The sequence below is a fragment of the Fundulus heteroclitus genome, chromosome 16 (genome assembly GCF_011125445.2).
Source record: "Fundulus heteroclitus isolate FHET01 chromosome 16, MU-UCD_Fhet_4.1, whole genome shotgun sequence".
In the NCBI taxonomy this organism is placed as follows: Eukaryota; Metazoa; Chordata; class Actinopteri; order Cyprinodontiformes; family Fundulidae; genus Fundulus; species Fundulus heteroclitus.
In genome coordinates this window covers 24,225,333-24,237,384 of record NC_046376.1, presented here as the reverse complement: position 1 = coordinate 24,237,384, position 12,052 = coordinate 24,225,333, and positions in this window count along the sequence as shown.

Below are 12,052 nucleotides of genomic sequence, written 5' to 3'. Positions count from 1 at the left end.
CCTGAATGAACAGAAATAATCTTTAAGTCTGGGAAACTGAAATGGAATAAAACTATAAAAACACACATAATTTGTCTCTTTATCATAGGGTAATTTGCAACATGTAGCCCAAACTCAGTTTGGAAAGATCCTGAGGTGCTAGGTTATGATTTTCATTTTGGGCTCATGTTTTTTAGCATTTATTCTGTCATGTTTTATTGTTGTCTCCATTTTTCTGTCATATTTACTGTTTGGAGTTTGCCATATAGGTTTATATCATTGTGCTCATTATTATCAAGAGTTTTTGTTTTCTTTTTAAGAATGTATAGGCATGATTTTGAAAGGGTAAAACAATTAAAGTTTTCGGTTATATATGGTAGGATGACTTGTTATGAGGTGTCTGGTTGGCAGTGAGTGGAGAACTGAACGGAAGGCATTGAAGTCAATATATGAGAAATTTTAAAAAGGAAGAAGGAAAAAAAATGAAATACTTTTAGCTGGACTGTAACTAATGTAATAAATAATTATCTCAAATCAGCGTAATTCAAATAGTTCTACGATCACCAGTTCACCCATTTCTGTCTCTTGTCATTTATACGGATGTTACCCAGTTGGATAAAGGAAAAAAAAGGTAATATTTCAGATCCATAAACAGTACAGATATTTATCAAATAAATACTTTGGATATGTTCAGGGTTATACGGACGCATCAAAAGATTCACAGATTTACAAGACAATGAACTACAGCTGGACATGTAAGAGCTTTTGAACAAAGCTGTCCGGTTAGTTTAGGTGTTTGGAGGACTGAATTGCACACAACAATTAGGCAGCTTCGCAAACTCATATTTCACACACAAAATATTTAGCTTTGCAGCCTTTAAACTGCAGATGGCAGCCAGGTGGCAGTCGTACCGTTGGAGCCCACAGCAGAGCACTGGAAGCAGATTCCTCTGGTCCCTATGCTCACTGAGTTCAGGAATGTGGACCGTAACCGAGGCCTCCACTGGACCCTCAGAGACAGAGGCATTCACCAGAACCTCAGAGACAGGAGCACAGGCGTCCACTGAACCCCTAGAAACAGGAGCTGATGTATCCACCGGACCCCCAAAGAGAGAAGCAGGAGCTAAAACATTCACCGGACCCTTGGAGACAAGAGCAGCAGCATTCACTGGACCCCCAAAGATAGGAGCTGAGGCCTCCACCAGACCTACAGAGTCAGGAGCAGGAGCCAGGGCATCCACCATACCCTCAGAGACGTGGACAGGACCACTGACAACCTTGCGCTAGGCAGGGCCACCACCGACCCCAGGCAAGGCAGGACCACCGACGACCCCAGGATAGGCAGGACAACTGAAGACCTCTGACAAGAACCCCAGAAAGACCCACAGAATGAGCTCAGGAACAGAAAGACTGGAACCCTGCAGACTGGAACTCTCAGAGGAGTGGCCATGACCAAGCCGCTGGAACTCAGAGATGGTCTGAGAGATTGTGGCCAGGCTGCTGGAACCCCATAACTGAGCTCCGAGAGACTGCAGCAGGGCCACTGGAATCCATTGTGGAGCTCTGAGAAGCTGAGCCCCAGGTGGTGCTCTAGAGACTTGGAACCACTGAGGAGCTCCCACAACAAGCAAGTCAGGAAACAAAGAAAAAGATCAGAACCCCAGAGAAGACATGTCTCCGGACCCCCTCGTCAATAGACTACGGGAAGTGAGAAATGTTCACCTTTACACACTCATTTGAGAACTCAGGAAAATGAGGTGGATCATCTTGGAGCCCTTCCTCGATGAACTCAAGGAGGAGTTTCCATCTGGAGACTCTAGTCAAGCAGCACATGAATCTGGACATGATGCTGGAGTGAGGAAGATGACTGGTCGAGGAGTGTAGGGAGTGAGGATAATACTGACTGACCCAGAACTGAATATCATGAAGACGATGATCATGGGCAACAGTGGCTTGATTTGGGTGACAGTGGCTTGATGGGTTGACTAGTCGTCTGACAATCAGAAGGTTGTGGGTTCGACTCCAGCTTCCCCTTGCCACATGTCGATATGCCCCTGGGCAAGGCACTTAATCCCAAATTGCCTCCCGAGCTGCGTCTCGGTGTATAAATGTGTGTGCGTTAGTGAGAGTGACTGGGTGAATAAGTCGCTCTCACTGAGCTAAATAAGTTCAGTCCATTTACCATGAAGTAAGGAGTATAGATGTTGAATATGCTGAAGGTAATGATGTCTCAACCAGGAGTGAAGATGAAGGGGGATGAAAGAGCTGATGACTGAGTCAAGAATGAAGATGGTAGTTGCACAGAATGGACTCTGGTGCCCTCTGGTGACTCGGTACAAGCAGTGGAAGCAGTAGCTGTGGGAAACTCTGCTGTAGCTTATGACGTGGAAGTCTGCTGCTTCCTGGTGGCTATGGAAGTCCCACACTGATGCAATGCTGGATTGAAGCCACTGGACAAAGGCAGGGTACATTGGCCCGGCCCTGAGAACAGGGATACTAGACTTGATCTCGGTAGTAAGAGCAGGGGTACCAGACAGAGCTGCAGAGATGGGGATTAATGTGTTGGGCTTAGCTAATGAAGCATGGAGCTGACAATCAGCTAAGCTGAAGTATGTGTCCTATGGTGACATGTATGGTGAACCGGGGGGAATCAACAGGAGAATCATGGAGAAGTGGAACTGAAATGTTCCCTGCAGACCGTACACTAAAGGTGAGATTGGCAGTTTACTTCCTCGGAAGGCCTCCTGCATTTCTATTTGCACATCATAAAGATACCTAGCCTCCTCCAGCTGTGGCTGGATCCATAGAAAAGTGTCTGCCGCCTTCTGGGAAGACTTATCTGCTCGGTCCTGAGTTGGTCGGATCAGGATTGTTTAGGTTTGTTGAGGTTGTTGCAGGACCAAATGCAGATGACAACTAACCAGCCACATAGAGAAGTGAATAGATGATTTAATGATGAGTTTTAACAGACCTTACAGGCCAAGCTGATAGTAACACGGATCAGGAACATGACGTGGAGAAAACCAGAGCATGGGTATCAATCAGACAATCTGACAGTGGTGGGCACATCTAGCCAAAAAAGTAGCTTCAAAAACTCGTATTCCACAAACAAAAATATTAGCTTTGCAACCAATAACCATTAAAGCGAAGATAAATAAGAAAATTAGACGAAGCTAATGCAAGCAGCTAACCAATATCCAACAGCTGTCACTCAGTCTATGTCGCACATCTTCAGACAGAAGGTGCTGCACACACAGAAACGGCCCATGAACAGCGCTGCATGTTTGAGGGAATATCTGTTTCAGTTCAGGATAAATGACTTAAACTTGAACTTTTACACGGCGATCTAAGGTTATGGGAAGAATGTTCTATCCCTCTGTGTGAGTCAGGAAGTCACAAACCTGAAACAGAGTGCCACAGTGTTTTTAATGGTCCCTTTTCCCCTCTACCATCACAAATGTGGAATAAATCATGACATTTCGGGTAATTTATTGTTGTAAAATCAATGATATTGTATATTTGTGCATCATTCTTGAGTCGAAAAGCATAAATAAAGATTGTGCTGGTTAAATGTTCCTGGAGGATTGCCAACGAGCAGCCTCTTGATGTTTTGTAGGAAGTGAGTTGAATATATATATATATATATATATATATATATATATGTGTGTGTGTGTGTGAAGTGACTGCCTACCAAAGGTACCAAAGTTATCAAAATAAAACATAAGCGCCAGATATGAAACCATAAGAAGGTAAGCTAGCCTTGCTGTTCTACTATCAAAGAAGAAATTGTGGATTCTTACAAAACAGATGTAATAGCAGCAGCAACACGTGCGTCCTCCTGAGCTATCATGTTGATGCGGGTTCAGCTGTAGGCTCATCAGCTCTTGCTTTGTTTCTGTCATGGTTGAGTTTTGGTTTGGCTTTGTTTTTCTGTTACTTTCATTTTTTCATCTCTTTTGGGTTAGGTTTGACTTTATTTATTGTTAGTTTTCAGTCATCAGTTATTTTCTGTCAATTTTCACTTCACCTCCTCAGCAGTCAGTCACACCTGATAATCATTTACCAGCCAATTAGCCAGACCCTTGTTCCACCTGTGAAGTGCTCTATTTAAACCTCCCTCTGCCTTCAGTTCAGCACTGGGCCGTCATCATTCCACACCTCTCCATGCCAGTCCCCGTTTTGCCTTGGAAGCTTTGTTTTGCTCCTGTTGTTAAGGTTAGTCCTGTCAGTCACTCTAAAGACTGTTTGTTCCTGGAGAGGTTCTGCTCTGTGTCCTGGTGTCTCCAGAGAACTGCTAACTGGACTAGCCATCCTGGAAAGGCTCTGCTCTATGCCCTGGTGTCTCTCAAGTTCTGCTAACCTGACTAGCCGCACTGGAGAAGCTCAGCTCTGTGCCCTGGTGTCTCTCAAGTTCTGCTAACCTGACTAGCCGCCCTGGTGAAGCTCAGCTCTGTGCCCTGGTGTCTCCAATGAACGGCTAACCTGAGTGCTATGAGGCCTGCTAGCCGAGCAGCACCTTGCAAGTGTGGACTCTCTGTCTCCGGGCCGTCAGCTCCTGCCATCACATTCATCCCTGACCTTCTGCAGTCCTGAACCTCCGGTCTTCATCATTCACCACCCAGCATACTTCCTTCAATAAAGACTCAAACTTTTAGTCCCGTGTGTGCGTCCTGAGTTCATCAGTAAACAAAACCTTGACAGTACGGCCCAGTCAAAGGGTGAACTCAGGCGCCATGCGGGGCTTACCTGCAGGAGTTGACGACCCGGACATCCTCGCATATGTGGAGATGTGCGAACGCCAGATGAGGGAGAGGTACGCCAAGATGGCTTCTGCCCGGGACCCTGCGCCACCGATCCGGGTCGACTCCACTTCCCCCGTGGTTCACGTGGGCGTTGTTACAGCTACCCCGGAGCCCAGTGAGAGAAGCCGCTCAGCCTCTCGTCGTCTCGGTCATCACCTCCATGACTCGCAGCTGGCCCCTCGAGTGAGGCTCATCATTCCACCTAGCAGAGCCCCACGCATCAAGGAGAGCCAGCTGTGGGAGTTCTACTACGGTGACCGAGACGACCTTCTGCCCTGCTGGCCAGCTGCCACCCCCGAGATTGCCCCAGATTCCTCATCTGTCCCCTCCCGGCGAAGACAGCAGAACCACCGGCGCGGAGGGTCCGTCAAGGCTAAAGAGGAGGATCCGCCTCCAACCTCGGCGTCCGCTGAAGCCTGTAGCCCGGCGCCGCTCTCTGAAGCCTGTAGCCCGGCGCCGCTCTCTGAAGCCTGTAGCCCGGCGCCGCTCTCTGAAGCCTGTAGCCCGGCGCCGCTCTCTGAAGCCTGTAGCCCGTCACTGCCTGAAGTAGCCGAGGAGAGGGTTCCGCCTCCACCAGTAAGCTCCGCTCTGCCGGCCGCTGAAGGATCTGCTCTGCCGACCACTGAAGGCTCCGCTCTGCCGGCCGCCAAGAAAATAGATCCACCGGCCGACGAGGATGAGCCCAAGGTCTCCGAGGGAGCCGCTTTGCCTCAGCCCGAGGCCTCCGAGGGAGCCGCTTTGCCTCAGCCCGAGGCCTCCGAGGGAGCCGCTTTGCCTCAGCCCGAGGCCTCCGAGGGAGCCGCTTTGCCTCAGCCCGAGGCCTCCGAGGGAGCCGCTTTGCCTCTGTCCAAGCCTCGTGGGGAGGTCCAGGAGGACCTGCCTCCGCCCAAGCCTCGTGAGGAGGTGCAGGAGGACCCGCCTCTGGCCTCGGTTTCCGCCGAGACCGGTAGCTTGGCCCCGCCTCTGACTTTCCTGTTCGGCCGGAGCCACCGACCGCGGTCTCCGGGCCGCTTGACTTTGCCTCGTCGGGGCCGCCCTCCTCGAGGGTTTAGTCGGGCGATGCTGCTCCGCCGCCTGCCTCGTCCAGGACGACCTCCAAGAAGACTTTTCTTTTTTGCTTAGCAGCCGTTTTTGCCTGAGCCCTTAAGGCCAGTGCCTTGTTATTTTTTGGGCTCGATTTCAGTTTTGATTTACTTAGGGTTTTTGGGGTTTTAGAGTTATTTAGGGGGTTCTTTGTTTTTCTTAGAGTACTTGAGTTTCTATTTTCTTTTATTTTTCCACCTCTGTTCTGGTGTTCCAGGTTTGCCTTTAGTCTTCCGGTTTTTGCTTTGGTTATTTGTTTGCTTTAGATCCTAGTTTTTTGCCTTGTTCTCTCAGTTTTTGTTTTTGTTCTAGCTTTAGTTGTCTAGTGTTACATTAGTTTACCCGTTCCTGTCCTAGTTTCTTTGTTTTGGTTTTTGCATTAGTTTTATAGTTTTTTTTTTCTCTTGTACGTCTTGCTCTTTTTCCTAGTTTTTTTAGTTTTGATTTTCTAGTTTTTTGCTTCGGTTTTTCTTTTATTATCCCTACCCTAGTTCTTCTGGTTTTGTTCTATAGGTTAGTTCATGCCTGGTTTTCTAGTTTTTGGTTTAGATATTTAGTTTCCCAGCGCTCTTTAGGTCCCAGCGCTTCTTAGTTTTGTTCTGGCCCCCTAGCTCTTAGTCCCCTGGCGTGTTTGACGCCCTCCGTTCTCCAGAATTTAGACGCCCTTAGTTCCTGGTATTTTTGTTTCCTGGCGTGTTAGGACGCCCTCTGACCCCTGTAGATTTCGTGTTTTTCCGGCGTGTTAGAACGCCCTTTGTCTCCTGGCGTTTTAGGACGCCCTTCGCTCTTGTTTCCTGGCGTATTAGGATGCCCTTTGTTCCTGTTTCCCTGGTGTTTAGATTCCTGGCGTTTAGATTTAGTGTTCCCGGCGTGTTTAGACGCGCTCTGTTCTCGGTTCCCCGGCGTATTAGGACGCCCTTTGTTCTCGGTTCCCCGGCGTGTTAGGACGCCCTTTGTTCTCAGTTCCCCGGCGTGTTAGGACGCCCTTTGTTCTCGGTTCCCCGGCGTATTAGGACGCCCTTTGTTCTCGGTTCCCCGGCGTATTAGGACGCCCTTTGTTCTCGGTTCCCCGGCGTGTTAGGACGCCCTTTGTTCTTGGTTCCCCGGCGTGTTAGGACGCCCTCTGACTCTTGGTTCCCCGGCGTGTTAGGACGCTCTCTGACTCTTGGTTCCCCGGCGTGTTAGGACGCTCTCTGACTCTTGGTTCCCCGGCGTGTTAGGACGCCCTCTGACTCTTGGTTCCCCGGCGTGTAAGTACGCCCTCCGTTCTTGTTCCTAGGCGTTTAGATGTTCCTGCTTTCCTCACATCCCGACGTTCTCTTCCCCAAGCCCCGGCGCTTCCCTCACGCCCCGGCAGGTTTCCCTTTGGCGCTGTCGTGCGCCCGTTCCTTCCCTTTGCCGCTGTCGTGCGCCCGTTCCTTCCCTTTGGCGCTGTCGTGCGCCCGTTCCTTCCCTTTGGCGCTGTCGTGCGCCCGTTCCTTCCCTTTGGCGCTGTCGTGCGCCCGTTCCTTCCCTTTGGCGCTGTCGTGCGCCCGTTCCTTCCCTTTGGCGCTGTCGTGCGCCCGTTCTTCCCTTTGGCGCTGTCGTGCGCCCGTTCTTCCCTCTGGCGTTGTCGTACGCCCGTTCTTCCCTCTGGCGTTGTCGTACGCCCGTTCTTCCCTCTGGCGTTGTCGTACGCCCGTTCTTCCCTCTGGCGTTGTCGTACGCCCGTTCTTCCCTCTGGCGTTGTCGTACGCCCGTTCTTCCCTCTGGCGTTGATGTTCGCCTGTTCTTCCCTCTGGCGTTGATGTTCGCCTGTCATGCCCGTTTTTGCCTGGTGGCGATGTTCGCCTGTCATGCCCGTTTTTGCCTGGTGGCGATGTTCGCCTGTCAACGTCAGTTAGACGCCTTTTGTTTTGCCTACCAGCATCTGTTAGACATCCTTTTTAGTTCGCCCTAGTGGGTAGTTTTGGTTTGATTTTAGCCCTCCATCCTACCTTCCCTCCACCCACCCAGGTTAGATCAGCTTGGTTATGACTCTTGCCCGCCATCCTGCCTTCCCTCCACCCACCCTGGTTCGGTCACTTTGTAGTTTGTTTTGTTTGATTTTAGGCCGTCCGGAGTCCGGCCTCGAGGGGGGGGTAATGTCATAGTTGAGTTTTGGTTTGGCTTTGTTTTTCTGTTATTTTCATTTTTTCATCTCTTTTGGGTTAGGTTTGACTTTATTTATTGTTAGTTTTCAGTCATCAGTTATTTTCTGTCAATTTTCACTTCACCTCCTCAGCAGTCAGTCACACCTGATAATCATTTACCAGACAATTAGCCAGACCCTTGTTCCACCTGTGAAGTGCTCTATTTAAACCTCCCTCTGCCTTCAGTTCAGCACTGGGCCGTCATCATTCCACACCTCTCCATGCCAGTCCCCGTTTTGCCTTGGAAGCTTTGTTTTGCTCCTGTTGTTAAGGTTAGTCCTGTCAGTCACTCTAAAGACTGTTTGTTCCTGGAGAGGTTCTGCTCTGTGTCCTGGTGTCTCCAGAGAACTGCTAACTGGACTAGCCATCCTGGAAAGGCTCTGCTCTGTGCCCTGGTGTCTCTCAAGTTCTGCTAACCTGACTAGCCGCCCTGGTGAAGCTCAGCTCTGTGCCCTGGTGTCTCCAATGAACGGCTAACCTGAGTGCTATGAGGCCTGCTAGCCGAGCAGCACCTTGCAAGTGTGGACTCTCTGTCTCCGGGCCGTCAGCTCCTGCCATCACATTCATCCCTGACCTTCTGCAGTCCTGAACCTCCGGTCTTCATCATTCACCACCCAGCATACTTCCTTCAATAAAGACTCAAACTTTTAGTCCCGTGTGTGCGTCCTGAGTTCATCAGTAAACAAAACCTTGACAGTTTCAGCTGTCTGTCCTGCCTTAAAACTCAATACTGCAACGTCATTGGCCTGAACCATTTTTGGTTCTGACACAAACGGTTGAAACTGGAGTGGTACAACATGGTTTTTCATGTGTTTCTGAAAGCACAAATACCACAAAAATTCAACTTGCAAGCAAGGTAAAAGTTCATTGGGTTCCAGTTATGGCAACAGAGTGATCAGACACACTTGAATTGCTCCCTGATACTTAAAACTCGATGTGTAGTTAAAAAAACGCTTGTCACAATTTCTTTACTTCTGTAGCTCCACTGCAGTCAAATGAGTGCCAGAATGGGTAAATCTCATGGTAGTCGCCGTAAAAATCAAGTTCAGCTAACTCGGCACTTTAGCCCACAGGATAAAGAGGCTAGCAAGAAGGCTTAGACTTAGACTTAGACAACTTTATTTGTCATTTAGTATGCACAGAGTGCGTACAGAACGAAATTTCGTTGCATGCAGCTTTGTAAATTGCAGTAAAAGTAAGATTACAGTTTTAGGTGCAGCAGAGATTTAAAAGTAAACATAGATTTAAAGTACACTATAAAAAACAATTGAAATGTAAACAACGCAGGAGAATGTCACAGTATACAAACCATTGAATGTGCAGAATTGGGTTGTGCAAGGGCATTTGTGCAAGGATGCTTTTAAGGACTAAGAGTTCGGTAGCATTTATAATGCTAGATGGAGATGCAATGATGCAAAGTGTGCAAATATGCAAATGTTGTGCAGAGTTTATGGGTTGTAGTTCAGCCATTCAACAGCAGTTCAACAGCAGTTCAACAGTCTGATGGCAGCAGGGAAAAAGCTTCTGCAGAACCTGGTGGACCTGCAGCGGATGCTGCGGAACCTCTTCCCAGAGGGCAGCAGGGAGAACAGTCCATGGTGGGGGTGTGAGGGGTCCCTGATGTTACAGGCTCGGGACACACATCGCTGAGATGAAATGTCTTTTATGGAGGGAAGAGGAGCCCTGATGATCCCTTCTGCTGTCCTCACCACTCTCCTCACATTCTTCCAGTCGGAGGCACTGCAGCCTCCACACCACACAGAGAGACAGCTGGTCAGAATGCTCTCTATGGTGCTTCTGTAGAAAGTCGTGAGGATGGGCGGGGGCAGGTGGGCTCTCATCAGAAGGCAAGTGACGCACCAGCTAGTGCAGAGCCACTAACATTGAACATGCTAGTTGCCGAATTGTAGAAGCTGCATAAAAAAGTTATCAGGTGAGCTACCACTGCCCTGAACGCCGCTATGGCTCCAAGCCAACCCAATTTGGAGAAGGACGTGACCTTGTTGAAATCACAACTGGAGAATGCCAAACAGGTGAATGAGAAACTTCAGTTGTCCATTGAGGATCTGATCTCACGCTCCAAAAGAAAGAACCTCCGCGTGATTGGTGTTCCGTAGGGGACTGATGTCTGGCTCTTCATGGCCACACTGTTAAAGAGAGTGACCGGCGATGCTTTGCTGGACCTGGATTTCGAGCTGGAATGCGCGCATTGCAGTCTGGCATAGAAGCCGCTGCAAGGATCCCGGTCCTTCATCGTCCACTTCCACAACTACATCCACAAGGAACGGGTGTTGCAGTGACCAAAAAGAACCGTGTTGTGCTATTATTATGCACTGTTTTAGTAATTTAATGTTTATTAAGAGACTCTCGATCTGATGGGCATTGTCCAGTGAACATCAGCCCAAACAGCAGATATCAGGACAATAGTTGAAAGGAATTATTCAAGCACTGGTATTCTTTTAACAGCAAACTCTGCACACATGTAGAATAAAGGAGTGACATTTTTCTCCTCAAGTTCACGAATTTAACAGAAATAAAATGAACATTCAGAGAACATCACTATAGAATGCTGTTTATCTGAATTAACACTATAGTTCAATCAACAAATCCTCTCTACTAGGCTAGTGAAGCTTAACTAAAACTACCAAGTAAAATTAAGATAAAAAGAAGCTAAGGAACTTTGTACACACAAAAAAACAAAAATACAAAATCAAATGGTTGATCATCATCAGAATGATTCAGTGAATCCTGGTTCACTGCATATCTAAGTTAAAGAACCAAAGTTCATCTTAAAGAAAGTGGAATCAAATTAGCTTGACAAATTTAGAACAACATTTGGTATGTGTTTCAACCCATTCACAATGCAAATCCTGAGTTAAACAAAGCATTATTTAATAAAGTAGCATTTTAAAGGATGATTTGCACAGTGAAATCAGTAACCTTTAGGACACTTGATTTTATTAGTTTGACAGAAAGCAGACTTCACTCAGCCTGGCCGACCCTGCAGCTGCTTTTGAGTCTTTGAGCCCCTTGCGGCCCGCATTGGTGGCTGGTCTTCCCAGCGTGGGCTCTCTCTCCTCGAGGGTCCACAGGCACAGAGGAGGATAAGTCTGGTGTACTTTGGCTTCATAGCAACAACACCCTGCTGAGGGGGGCAGTTCCTTGGTACCTGTAAAAGTCTCAAATTTCTTTGCTTACAACTCAGTCATAGTTTTCTTCATGGCTTGATTGCACAACAACTGAATGACCGGGTTATTCCATCAATGGATTTTTTTTTTCCCTGATGGCACGGGCATATTCCAAGATGACAATGCCAGGATTCATCGGGGTCGAATTGTGAAAGAGTTGTTCAGGGAGCATGAGACATCATTTTCACACATGGATTGGCATCCACAGAGTCCAGACCTTAACCCCATTGAAAATCTTTGGGATGTGCTGGAGACATCTTTATGCAGTGGGAAGACTCTACCATCATGCAATGCAATGCTTGGTGAAAAATTAATGCTACACTGCATGGAAACAAATCTTGTGACATTGCAGAAGCTTATCAGAACAACGTCACAGCAAATGTTTGTCGTAATCAAGGTTAAAGGCGGTCCAAAAAAATAATGACCCTTTTTTTTGTGGCAACTTTTTTGGGCAGTTTACAACCACATATTAATTTCCCAAATTCAAAAGTTTGTATTTGCAGCCAAGCAGTTGTTTTATTATTCAAGTACAAATTTTACCCAGGGGGAAAAAAGGACAGCAACAGCAGCCCTGGTAATGCAAACAAAAACTTATGGACAGGGATGAGGGCGTATCTATCCTAAACTATGGACTTATTACAATCTAATTCCTGTTGATGTGTGGTGTTTTCCATTCACGATTACTTGCACAAACAGATAGTAAACCTAATTTATTATTATGGTTGCTGGAAATTGAATCACTTTAGTAAATCTAATAAGTATGCAAACACAGCAACAAAAAAAAGAAAAGTAGTGCAACACAAAGGGAAACCAGAACACTTTAAAAATA